Below are 14,194 nucleotides of genomic sequence, written 5' to 3'. Positions count from 1 at the left end.
TTTTGGTAATTAATGTTTTTTCCTTTAGATAAGGCTGCAGATTCAGGGGTTCATGGACAGAGGGAATTGTGGGTAAACTGAGATGCTGATGCTGTTGTTCTCCCACTGCACACGGTAACTCAGGTTTGTGGACGGTGGAGTGGGTGGATGCCAGTGTTTCAGGGAGCCTCCATGTCTATGTTACCTTCTGGCTCTCTGCCTTTAGTTAGGCTGTTTTATTCAGTTCTGCCGGAGTCATTAGCCACACTCTGATAATGTTTTAATATTCTCTGTTTTACATAAATCCAGTCAAAACTAATTCCATCTCTCTGCCTTCCTCTGAGTTACTGACTGCCCACCTGTCTGACCCGATACCATTGTTGGACCCTCAGGCTCTCGCGTCTCCTGTCCGGCCAGACTGATGGAAGTTTCTGAAGTCAGCTCTTCTCCACCACCACCACAGATCAGCTGCTCATCGTCCATCTTATTCTCCACTACAGTTTACATCCAAGCCATTAGTGGCGCGCTATTACACTCCTGAATATATAAAACCTATGTGGATGTATAACAGACTTTTTAAATTTCAATTTAAAAGCTGTTTGACCAGTGGTAGGATGGTCCCCCCTTAAATATGAGTCTTGGTCCTCCCAAGGTTTCTTCCTCCTCCTGCAGCTCTGAGGGAGTTTTTCCTTGCCTCCGCGCTCACTGGGGGTTCTGTATTCTGTATTTTCTATGTTTAATGTTTTGCCTGATTCTTTGTCTTCTAATTATGTTTCTGTAAAGCTGCTTTGTGCCAACACCTGTTGTAAAAAGCGCTATACAAATAAATTTGATTTGATTTGGTTGCTAGGAAGTTGCTAATGTATTCCAGGTGGTTACTACAGAGTGCAGTTCAGCACCTTAAACACCACGGACCGCCAATTTTGAGGGAAAAAATATTTCTTCTGTGACTCAATTATATTATATTATTATTAATTATAATCAATTATATTATATTATATTATATTATATTATATTATATTATATTATATTATATTATACTGTAATATATGATATCATAATGCCAACTTTGTCTGTGGCTTGTAGTCTAATTGGGCATACTGGAATTGGAACATTACTGATGCAAGGATTGCAATCAATGAATACCTGCAGATGATGCTCTCGGTCTAAGCAAAGCTGCAAAGTCTCCAAGTCCGTGGATTCTGTAATCAGGCTGTTACTGTGGAAAACACACAACTATATACAGTTACCACCAGCCCAGGAATTACAGCACCACAATATGTTTTTCCATGCTATTGGGAAAATTCCTGGTATTGTAGGTTCAGTGCACGGGACGCCTGCTGTGTCTTTAATCACACCTACACGTATTCTAAAGGGTATCGGTGAATGTGCAGGTAATATTTAATATAATTTTATAATCAGGTACTTCTAACCACCATTGTTGTCGTTCATCTGGGCAAACTCTGGGGTGTGTCAGATCGCAAATATGTAAATACCAGTCAAAAGTTTGGACACATCTCATTCAATGTTTTTTCTTTTTTTTCATTTTCTACCTTGTAGATGAATATGAAAATGATTAATTGACGCATATGCAATTATCTAGTAAATGAAAAGGTGCATGGCCCACACAATTCACAAGTCCTTGAGCTAAACCCAACTGAGATGGTGATTTAGGATGAGCTGGAGCTTCACAGCGTGTATAAAGTACAAAACATATTCTGGTTGGTTAAAAAATATATATATATATTATATATATATATATATATTTAGACATACAGGAACATACATATATGTATTATTACATTATTTTATAATAATAATAATAGTAATAAATTCATATTATTTTTACTATCAATATACTACTAATAATATTAGTATAATATCTATTAATATAATATATATTAACAATAATAGTTAAAAAAACGTTTCATGTTTTAAAATAGATTCGATTTTTGATTATTTATTAAGTCATATGTATCTTTAGGAGTATTACTCTTGTAATTTAAATATCAGAATATGTAGAATGTTGATTACAACACAGTTGTACGTTTTAAGGGTGTAATAGTGAATAAATACTGCATATTTGGCAGTGCTGAATCGATATTTATGGATAAATTGAGCACGCTGTTTCGGGGGAGGAGTCAACAAAGACGTTCTTTAACCTCGTTCATTCATTTTCACTTTGCAAAGCTCTTTGGGAAACACTCGCAGAACTGGCTTGTTCTTTACTCACATCATTCGTTAGTTCCTTCGTTATTCGCTAAGACCGTCGTTTTCGGGAAACCCACCACAGATTGTGAAGTCAGAGCTAACTGTTGTATAAAGTAATTTTATTGCTTTCTGTATTGTTTGCTTGCTAGAAATGTTACACAAGAAATCTTTGTTTTAACGCAATTTAGATTTTTTTCTTTTTCAAAATTTTTATAAATATGTGACACATACCACCACTGAACACCACAGAAAGACACACAAGAATCAAAAGTAAACATTTGGTATATAAGACATGTTGTATTGCTCTTGTACTCACTGTTTTTATGATGTTCAGGGAATAGAAGACACCTCATTATACTGTAAAGTTTACATTTACATCAAATGGCATTTGCTAAAAATGACAGAACATTGCAAAATGTAACAGGTCTCATTGCTGCATCTTACAGAAAAAGAGGACTCATTAAAGCCAACAACACAGATGCCATGCAACAAAAGTACAGCAGGGCAGAGCCATCCACTGTGAAGTTGGGAAAGCTCCTGGACAAGTACTGGACAAGCTCCTTCATGATCAGTTTACCAAAGAATGCCATTTCCAGTATAAAAAAGTGTTCAATATAAAGATATTCTGGATAGTATTACTATTTTTGTTACCTAGCAATTGATTTTTGTAACAATTTTGTAATTTGTTTATTTCTAAGGTAACCACTACATTAAATTATATTATATAGATTGTGAACCTTTTAGATGCTGTTTCTAAGCAATTAATAAATGGTCTATCAATTTTAATGTCAGAAATTCTTTACTTTACTTCTATTTGTTATCTAAATTGTTTTAACTTTTAGTATTACATGATTTCAGTGAACACAGTCAGGGCTTTTGTAATAATTATAACAAAATTCATAGAATGCACGTTGGAAGCAATTCATATATACTTAAAGTTCTCTGTTTTGTATTTGAATGTAGCACTTTTAATGTTTCAATGTATATTGTGGTTATCTTGCGCCATGTTTTAAATGTATTTCAGTGAATTATGAAATCAAGTTTGACCATAGAATAAATTGTGTAAATCACAGGACAATTATTTGTCAGGAAAATTTGGAATAATTGGTTGCCTTCCTGGTGGGGAGTGATTAAGTACCCACTAACCATTTTTGATTTTTCTAGATCAAGAAATGTTGTGCCTTGCTGGCCTTCTATGGAGGACCAAAACGGACACAATTAAAAGTAAATAAATAAATAAAAACATATGTAAAGCACTCAGTAAAAGTACTATGGTGATTAAAACCGTTAAGAATAATTATTATTTATATAAAAATAAATACATATACATAAAAATAAATAACTTAATAATTTGTTATGTATAGGTTTCTTTATTAACATTGTTTAATTTTTCTTTTGATTAATTTGTTAATTTATTTACATAACTATTTATTTCTGCTTTCTGTATTCCTTTATTTCCTAATTTACCTATTTATGTATTTATTTATTTCCTGTGTATTTATTTATGTATTTATTTATTTTCTGATTTATTTATTTCTGTTTTTCCTTGTCCTTATGTGATAATGAAGGGGCTGTCTAACAATGATGTCACAGTGTTTAAGCATTCGTATTGGTTGATAGATGTCAGATACCCTGGATCGATTGTACATATCTTGCTCTTTTGGAGGTAACTTTGGTAACGTGGAAGATTATTTAATAAAGATCACTTAGATCGTAAAACATACTCTGATCCAGTTCTTTGAGGCGAGCAGCATAAGCAGCTGCTTCTCTGAGCAGATCAGATACCGAACCTCTCCCTGACATTTCAGCTTCTGGACTCTTCTACTCAGATCAGCTCCTCTCTCTCTGGGCTTGAATGCTCAGCCTGTATATAAAAGAAAACACCCTTTCATTATCATATAGGGACAAGGAAAACAGAAATAAATAAATTTGGAAATAAATGAAAGCATAAATAAATAAATCGGGAAATAAATGAATGCTGAAATAAATAAATTGGGAAATAAAACAAATACAGAAATAAATAAATTGGGAAATAAATGAATGCATAAATCAATAAATCGGGAAATAAATGAACGCATAAATAAATAAATTGGAAAATAAACGAATGCAGAAATGAATAGTTATGTAAATAAATAAATTAATCAAAAGAAAAATTACACATATCTTAATAAAAAAACCCATAAATAACGAATTATTATATATATATATATATATATATATATATATATATATTTACACTTTATTTTGACAGTTTTGGTCCTCCATAGCCTTCCAGTAGAAAGGGTGTAATGAAGTGCCTTCTATGCAACCCCTATTACACAGTGTCCCAAAGGAGACCTTTCCAGTAAAGAAATGGGGTGTGATGCTGTAAAGGGTTCTCCTACAGGTGAGAGAACATGATAAAGGGCCCAGTTACCCAGGTGTCCCTCTAATGAAGTGTCAACCAGTGGATTAAATGTAATGTGATGCCCTAGTAGTAGCCTTATAATGACATACTCTATTTGATGCTAACAGACAGGGTACATTGGTGCCCTTTTTATTTTTTCGTCCCCTGCTCCTGGTATGTTGTTATACATGTCACCAATCATTCTCCCCCAGCAACCAAAAAACCAATCCTTGCCTAAGTATAACTATAAATATAAACAAAATCTGTTTAGAGTATGTTTACCTCAGAAAGAAAACTTCACTTCACAAGAGACTGCAGGAAGAAAGGTTTAATCCACTCTCCTACACTGCATTTTTCAAGGTAGGCTACAAGTTATTCATCTTATTCAGTGGGTTTTTAATTAGTAATTAGTAAGAACTCCAGTTACATATTTCTTCACTGTAATTCTAACTAGTAAAAATTATATCTGTAAATTAATTCTGACTACCTTTCACTAGAAATGTGCATTTTGTATATGTGCTGTTTTAGATCTTCATAATTGAATTTCAGATTGCTACAACTCAGGTTTTAATGTTCATAATATTTAAAAAAGTTTTTACTAGTAAAAATGAAATAAATATCTGCAATTACAATTACCACTAGAAATAAAATGATTCTGGACAAGAGATAATATAATTCCATGTAAATCAATATGTCTAGTTTACTTTTTATTAGTAGTAATGACTGTAACTGAAGATTTTACTAGTGAAAATGTAAATCAACTGTAACATATGCCTAGTCAGAAATACAATGAGGGAATGAGGTAATATCTGAAATGTGTGATTTTAGGCTAAAATGGCTTGCCTTGGCCACCTTGCATTTTTACATTTAAAAAAATGTTACTGTATTTACTATAAATTTACTATAATTAACAACTATTGCTGTCATTTTACAAGAACTTGTCCTATGTTTACATGAAATCTTTCCCTATCAACAGACCTTAATTTTTAAAAAAAGTATCATATACTCCTTCTAAAACTGAATAATTATTAATTTCAATAATTATTATGTGACTGAAAAAATACAAAAACACATAAAGGTACGTTTAAAGTTCAGAAGAAAATCAACATTAAAGAATTCCATCAGTATCATAGTTTCTATCACTGTTAGCTAGTTAAAATTAAAACTAGGTTAGCTAGTTAAATTAAAGCTAGGTTAGCTAGTTAAATAATAGAGAAGGTAGCTAGTTTACTTAAAGCAAAGGTAGCTAGTTCAATTAAAGCTAGGTTAGCTAGTTAAATAATAGGAAAGATAGCTAGTTAACTTAAAGCAAAGGTAGCTAGTTCAATTAAAGCTAGGTTAGCAAGTTAAATTAAAGCTTGGCTAGCTAGTTAAATTAAAGCCAGTTTAGCTAGTTAAATTAAAGCAAAGGTAGCTAGTTAACTTAAAGGAAATGTAACTAGTTAAATTAAAGCAAAGATAGCTAGTTCAATTAAAGCTAGGTTAGCTAGTTAACTAATAAAAAAGGTAGCTAGTTCAATTAAAGCTAGGTTAGCTAGTTAACTTAAAGCTTGGCTAGCTAGTTAAATTAAAGCTAGGTTAGCTAGTTAAATTAAAGCTAGGTTAACTAGTTAAATTAAAGCTAGGTTAGCTAGTTCCCCTTAAAGCTATGTTAGTTAGTTAAATTAAAGGTATTTTAGCTGGTTAAAATAAAGCTCAGCTAGCTATTTAGCTTAAAGCTAGGCTGGCAAGTTAAATTAAAGCTAGGTTAGCTAGTTTAATTAAAGCAAATGTAGCTAGTTAAATTAAAGCTAGGTTAGCTAGTTAACTAAAACCTAGATTAGTTAGTTTAATTAAAGCAAAGGTAGCTAGTTAACTTAAATCAAAGGAAGCTAGTTCCCCTTAAAGCTACGTTAGCTGGTTTAATTAAAGGTATTTTAGCTGGTTAAAATAAAGCTCAGCTAGCTATTTAGCTTAAAGCTAGGCTAGCTAGTTAAATTAAAGCTAGGTTAGCTAGTTAAATTAAAGCTAGGTTGGCTAGTTATATTAAAGCTAGGTTAGCTAGTTAAATTAAAGGTATTTTAGATAGATAAAATATAGCTAAGCTAGCTAGTTAACTTAAAGCTAGGTTAGCTAGTTAAATTAAAGCTAGGTTAGCTAGTTAACTTAAACCTAGGTTAGTTAGTTTAATTAAAGCTAGGTAAGCTAGTTAAATTTAAGCTAGGTTGGCTAGTTAAATTAAAGCTAGGTTAGATAGTTTAATTAATGTTAGGTTAGCTAGTTAACTAAAACCTAGATTAGTTAGTTTAATTAAAGCAAAGGTAGCTAGTTCCCCTTAAAGCTACGTTGGCTAGTTAAATTAAAGGTATTTTAGCTGGTTAAAATAAAGCTCAGCTAGCTATTTAGCTTAAAGCTAGGCTAGCTAGTTAAATTAAAGCTAGGTTGGCTAGTTTAATTAAAGCAAAGGTAGCTAGTTAACTTAAAGCAAATGTAGCTAGTTAAATTAAAGCTAGGTTGGCTAGTTATATTAAAGCTGAATTAGCTAGTTAAATTAAAAGTATTTTAGATAGATAAAATATAGCTAAGCTAGCTAGTTAACTTAAAGCTAGGCTAGCTAGTTAAATGAAAGCTAGGTTAGCTAGTTAACATAAACCTAGGTTAGTTATTTTAATTAAAGCTAGGTTAGCTAGTTAAATTTAAGCTAGGTTGGCTAGTTAAATTAAAGCTAGGTTAGCTAGTTAATTTAAAGCTATGTTAGCTAGTTAAATTACAGCTAGATTAGCTAGTTAAATTAAAGGTAGGTTAGCTAGTTAACTTAAAGCTAGGCTAGCTAGTTAAATTAAAGCAAAGGTAGCTAGTTAACTTAAAACTACGCTAGCTAGTTAAATTAAAGTTAGCTTAGCTAGTTAAATTTAAAGCTAGGTTAGCTAGTTAAAGCTAGGTTAGTTAGTTAAAGCTAGGCTAGCTAGTTAAATTAAAGCTAGGTTAGCCAGTTAACTTAAAGCTAGGCTAGCTAGTTAAATTAAAGCTAGGTTAGCTAGTTAACTTAAACCTAGATTAGTTAGTTTAATTAAAGCAAAGGTAGCTAGTTAACTTAAAGCAAACTTAGTTCCCCTTAAAGTTATGTAGCTAGTTAAATTAAAGGTATTTTAGCTGGTTAAAATAAAGCTCAGCTATTTATTTAGCTTAAAGCTAGACTAGCTAGTTAAATTAAAGCTAGGTTAGCCAGTTAAATTAAAGTTAGGTTAGCTAGTTAAATTAAAGCTAGGTTAGCTAGTTAAAGCTTGGTTAGCTAGTTAAATTAATGTTAGGTTAGCTAATTAAAATTAAAGCTAGGTTAGCTAGTTAAAGCTAGGTTAGCTAGTTAAATCAAAGCAAAGGAAGCTAGTTAACTTAAGGCTAGGCTAGATAATTAAATGAAAAGTAATGAATGAATTAATGAAATTAAATGAAAGGTTAGCTAGTTAAATTAAAGCTAGGCTAGCTAGTTAAATTAAAGCTAGGCTAGTTAGTTAGATTGAAGCACAGGTAGCTAGTTAACTTAAAAATAGGCTAGCTAGTTAAAGTAAAGTAAAGGTAGCTAGTTAAATTAAAACTACGCTAGCTAGTTAAATTAAAGCTAGACTGGTTAAATTAAAGCTAGGCTAGCTAGTTAAATTAAAGCTAGGCTAGCTAATGTAGCTAGTTATAACTCATAACTTAAATTGTGTAGACTAAGCCGTTTAGCAAGAATGTACCTCACTATAATTTTTTAATTGCTAAAAATAAAAATAAAAAAAAACACACAGCCTCATTATCAGCATGTGGATTCTTTAACTGTGTAATGATGAGCTACTGTTTGAATTGAGGACTCACCTTGCCTGATAACTGTAGAAGGACTGCGTGGAGGTTTCTTTGGGTCAGAGTCAGTTATCCAGCTGGTTGACACAATGCTCAGTGCATTTTTGTCTGGTCCCTCCGTCCAAGAAACAAGGGCATACCAAAACTTATATATTTCATTCAGTTCATTCAAACTGTGAGCCAATTTTAGCGTATTTTCTCCGAACATCATCCAAAGAACAGTCCCGCCCTTTAGCGCTGTAACTGGCTGATACTTGTTTGTCTAAATCTTCTGCTCTTGAGCTCCAATTACAGATCTCTTTTCCACAGAGTTGCCAAGTTGGCGGTTATCCTGCCAAATTTGGCTTTACTGAAAACCACGGGTACGCAGGGTAAAACGATTTAAAAAATGTAACACATTATTAGTAATATAATAAAAAATATAATATAATATAATATAATATAGTATAATAATATTTGTATGCCCTTATACACAAAATGAAATAAAAAAAACAATTAAAATTAATAGACTGTATAAGTGTACCTAAATGTAAGATTTTGGGTTAGGTCTGTGTAATGTATGTATAATCTGGGCAAAAAAAATAAATGTAATAACTTGTCAATCTTTGTCACATTCAAATTTTTAATATGCAAACATGAATATGACCGCTTTAAAAAGTAATTGTAGATGTAAATGTAAATGTATTTTGTTTCTTGGGTCTGTAACTGTGGACCTTTATTGGCACATTCAGGATGTATTTTAAATCATGGTACTCTTTTGTCTCTTTTGTGAAATGATTTACTAAGAAAGACACTAATAAATACAAAAAAAAAGCATTTGGTCTAAAAAAATATTGCAGTTTAGCAGTTTAGAGATTTTGTCTTTATTGCAATATGTTTTTATATTTACCAATATATAGACATGGTCCATGCATATATTGTCATATATTAAACAATATATGTACTTTTTCCATATATGAAAACGTATTATTTAATATATTGCACTATATTTTCCAATATATTGCCACATATTATTGTTTCGTAAGGGATATTAGTTACAAAGAACTAGAAGGTCTGTAAAATTATTCCCAAATATACCAAATAATTTCTAAATATACCAAATTATTCCAAATATGTATAATTATTCCCACATATACAAAATTATTCCTAAATATATAAAATTATTAAGATATATATATACATCAAATTATTCCCAAGAATACAGGCCTTTTATTGTGTACTATAAGAACTAATACAGCCTTTATTAAACATTTCCACATAACAGACCACTAATTAAGCACCAATAACACTTACACAGAATAAAGCATAATAAGTAGTGAATAAATCATTTATAAATGTCTAATTATTGCTTTATTAAGCAAATAATAAGACATTAATAAGCACCTAATTTGTGTTCCTTAAAATAAAGTGTTACCGATATCGGTAATCTGAAGGTTGCCATCGTATAAGTTACAGTGAATTTTGTTATTTGACACATTTATTCAAACAATGTACAGCATGAAAATGTCAAAATACCTGTATTTTAAAGTAAATGAAAGTAATTTTACAATAATTTGTCAATAAGGGTCTTTTTTCTTTAAATTCACAGACAAATTACCTTTTTTAACAAAAAGAATCTCATTTATATGTCTTTTAACTCATAAGCTTTCTCAGCCATGTATTTAATGCATATTTTAATTAACACTGTGTCAATCATCAAGAAAAAGCAATGGTACACCGCATTATTTTCAACAGCTCTTATTTAACCAGTTTCCTACTAACTTACAACACTGAAACATGCTTGGAAAGTAACGCCATACGAAACCCAGCCATGTGAATAAAACTGCTATGAAACAACAGTATGGTAAGCACTCTAAACTGAACATCTAATTAACATAGACACGTCCCGTAGACAGCTGAATTACATCCCATTCATTTCAATAGAGAGAAAGCCCGGCTCTCCGACGAAAAAGTTCAAAAGAGCTAAACTTTAGTAAAATGAATCCGGCGGTCATGCTGCATTCAGCCAATCAGGGAACAGCAGTCTGTGACGTCACTCACAGTTTAGCCTTACACACACAGAGCGGCAGCCTTTTAACCACTGAAGAGAAGTTGAAAATGGCAGAATATGGATTTATAGAACACGAGATTACAGTGACTAATTAATTGACTACTTCTGTTGGTTCATTTGAATTAAAAAAAACATCACGGAGAGATCTGGCACAGTGGCATGAATTGAAAAAAAAGTGCCAGTGGACACATAGCTTTATAAAACAGTCCACAACATAAAAACACACAGATACGCTCCCGCACCATGACAATTCACTCCATCCAAAACTGGGGGAATAAATGCTTGTGAACATAACAGTGTTTAAACAAATAATAATTTAGGGTAAAGCAGCCCTGAAACTTAACTAAACAGTGAAAATTAAGTGAAGATTATATCTGTTCAATTTGGTTTTAAAATGTGTGTTATTTCTCATTTGCAGCAAAATGTGAAAAATATAAAAAAAACTACTTTACTGGTTTGTACTTTTACACCAAATACTGTGTTTAAACATCCGTGTGTGCGTGTGTGTTTTACACTAAAACACTGAAAATAAATTAATATTCAACCCCCTTAATTTTTTTTTACAGTTGAGTTAAAAAATAGAGGTTTCTTGTCATTTAAATTTACATATTTTGACTGTGCTTTTACACAAGATTTATGGAAACAGATGTTTTAATGTGATTTTCAGGTACATTTATTTTACATAATATACAGAAAAAAATCATTTTTTTCTACGGTTATTTTCAGTAAAAAAAAAAACTCTACAGTGTAAAATTTCACTCTCTCTTGTCTATAATCACGTTGTTACTACTAAAACCCGAGAAATCTGTAAGTAAATTATGAATAGTACAAATGTTAATTTGTGTAATTGATTTTTAATAGTAAAAATTGTCATTATGTAAGTGAGATTCCATGTAAAGCAATTGTAACATTTTACTAGTAAAAACTACTCTAATGATCCTGGTAATAAAACTATTCAAAATTAGTTTATAGATCTGTAGACCTGATTTAGATTTATAGATTTTATTTTTATAATAATAATAATAATAATAATAATAATAACTATTATTATTATTATTATTATTATTATTATTAATTATTAATTATTATTATTAAATTGTGCACTTCTAGCTAAAGTGGCTTGAGATTCTTGTGCACCCAGTCTACTCTCTGACCCTGAATTGTAATGTAGACATTATGAGTTATGTGTATATGTTTTTTTTTTTTAGATGGAACAAAACTTCGGAAGAGCCTCGCCCTACCAAAGAGGAGGGTCCATTAGACTGAAATGTGTGGCAAAAAATGCGCAGTCAATTGCAACCTGTTTCAGTTTTGAAGGGTCTGTCTCAGCTGACCTTAAAACAAAACACTTCTGCGCACTCACAGATGGGTCATCAGTGTATAGCCTAACACTGACAGAAGAAAATGAGGACAAAGTGGCCCTTGACCATACATATATTTTTAGAAACCTTGGATTAAAAAATCAGAAGGCATTCATTAATGCCAACACCCAAATCTTCAGGACAAATAACATGCCTGTAGAAAATGAAGTTCTGGACAAGGCACAGAAGCTACTATGCCCATCAAGCATTATGACACAACTGGATGAGGTCAGGTCTACAAAAGACTTTGTAACTGTGCAGGGGCAAATCACATCGGTGAGTGTTTTAACAGCTGGGTAAATTAAGAACATACCTTGATGCAACAACAATGCAACTACAAAACAATTGTAATTGTTATAGGTTGGGTTTCCCGTAAACTATCAATATTAGCCAATAATGAACAATCTAACGAATGATGTGAGTAAAGAACGAGCCAGTTCTGCGAGTGTTTCCCAAACAGCTTTGCAAAGCGAAAATGAACGAACAAGTTTAAAGATCGTCTTTGTTGACTCCTCCCCCGAAATAGTGCACTTAATCGAACAACAAACATCGATTCAACACTGCCAAATATACAGTATTTATTCACTATTACGCCCAAAAACATAGAAATGTGTTGTAATCACGATCATTATACATATTCTTAAATTCAAATAACAAACAGCCATTGATAATATACTCCAAAAGACACATATGACTAAATAAGAAAAAAATAAGAGACCACTTCAAAATGATCAGTTTCTTTAATGTTCTTATTTATAGGTGTTTGAGTAAAATGAACGATATGTTACATACATACATACATGATATGTTATGTAATGTTATGTTATGTTATGTTGTGATATGATATGATATGATATGATATATGATATGATATGATATATGATATATGATATAATGCACAAGCTGCTTAAAGAAGTACTTTCAGAATACTGATTGGGTCGGGTTAGTCATTAATTTGCAAGCAAGTTTACATAGTACTTTAGTTACATAAGGGTTTAGGAAATACTCTTTGATTAAAGATAAATCTTAAGTACAAGTTAACGAAGTTCTTAGCGTTACGAAGCTTTCGGGAAATCCACCCCAATCTATATTTACAGTATTTTATAAGATTATATTATATTATGTTATATTATATTATATTATATTAAGACCTGCTAGTGCAAGTACCACTTGTGTCTTTGCTTTATCTGAGCATATTGTTAGTGGGTATATATTAGACTAACAAAGGTGGTTTCTCTGGCATGTATTTTGAATGTTGTGTCTGTGCAGATATGACACATTAAAGAACATAGAAAATGGAAAGACACAACAGGTCCCCTTTAAAGTGTGTTAGTTGCACAATCACTAGTGTAGTAGAATGAAAAAGACCATATGTTATCACAATTTCATTCAAATAGATAAATTGTAATATTTTACATTCAAGACATTTCAAAGATTTTTTTAATCATTTTTGAATTTGAGTACCATAATATTCAAACATAAACAACCTAAAAGCAGGGTAAGGTATGTGTCTAAAATTACATTTTAAATAAATTATGAACAAAAATGAACTTTTTAAACAAACTGTAAATCCCTGACATGTCCTAGTATATAGCTAAAATTAGTCGGATCTGTTATGTCATGGTTTGAGGACAAGACAACTGCAGAAATGTAACTCTGCAAAAGTAAAACAGACATTGATGTAGTCTACAAATATAATACATTTTAGGTAAATACATCTTGGGCAACAATGCTATTTTCATTTTAAATCATGTTATTACCTGCAGTGCATGCTAGGAAGAAGTAGAGACTAATAAATGCAATAACATGCCTAATAGGCTATGGCATGTTATTAGGAGTTTTTAACATCAACTGAAGTAACCTCACCAAAACTATAATGCCTTTAACATCTCTGTTTTGCTCACCTTGAAACAGATTGCACTGCCCCGTAAGGCAAGAACCCAGAGTGGAGTGGTGCCCATTACGGATGTGGTACTTTCAGATAAAGGGTGCTCAGAGAAGATAACTCTCTGGCGTGAGGCTGGCCTGACACCACTGAAAGTTGGGGAGTGGGTTCAAATAACCCACCTCAAAGCCATGGAAACACAGGACTTTGGGTTTAAGCTGAATTCCAGCTCATTCACTAAAATCAGTGTAAGTGTGTAAAAATAAACCTATTTGTCAGACCGTAATATAATGTGTTATAACATACTGTGTGAGATCTCTCTGTAAGAAAGAATTAATAGATAGGCTGTGTTATTAGAGATATTCAATTAATTAACAGTTAGTTATTTTAGACTTATTTTCACATTTTATCAATTAATAAACATATATGCTCTGCATAATGACAAAAGACAGAAACAAACATTCAAAACTTAGAGCATGATCATTCTAAACACTGTAAATTAA

Source organism: Astyanax mexicanus, chromosome 1 (genome assembly GCF_023375975.1).
Source record: "Astyanax mexicanus isolate ESR-SI-001 chromosome 1, AstMex3_surface, whole genome shotgun sequence".
Taxonomy (NCBI): Eukaryota; Metazoa; Chordata; class Actinopteri; order Characiformes; family Acestrorhamphidae; genus Astyanax; species Astyanax mexicanus.
This window is presented reverse-complemented; position numbering follows the sequence as displayed.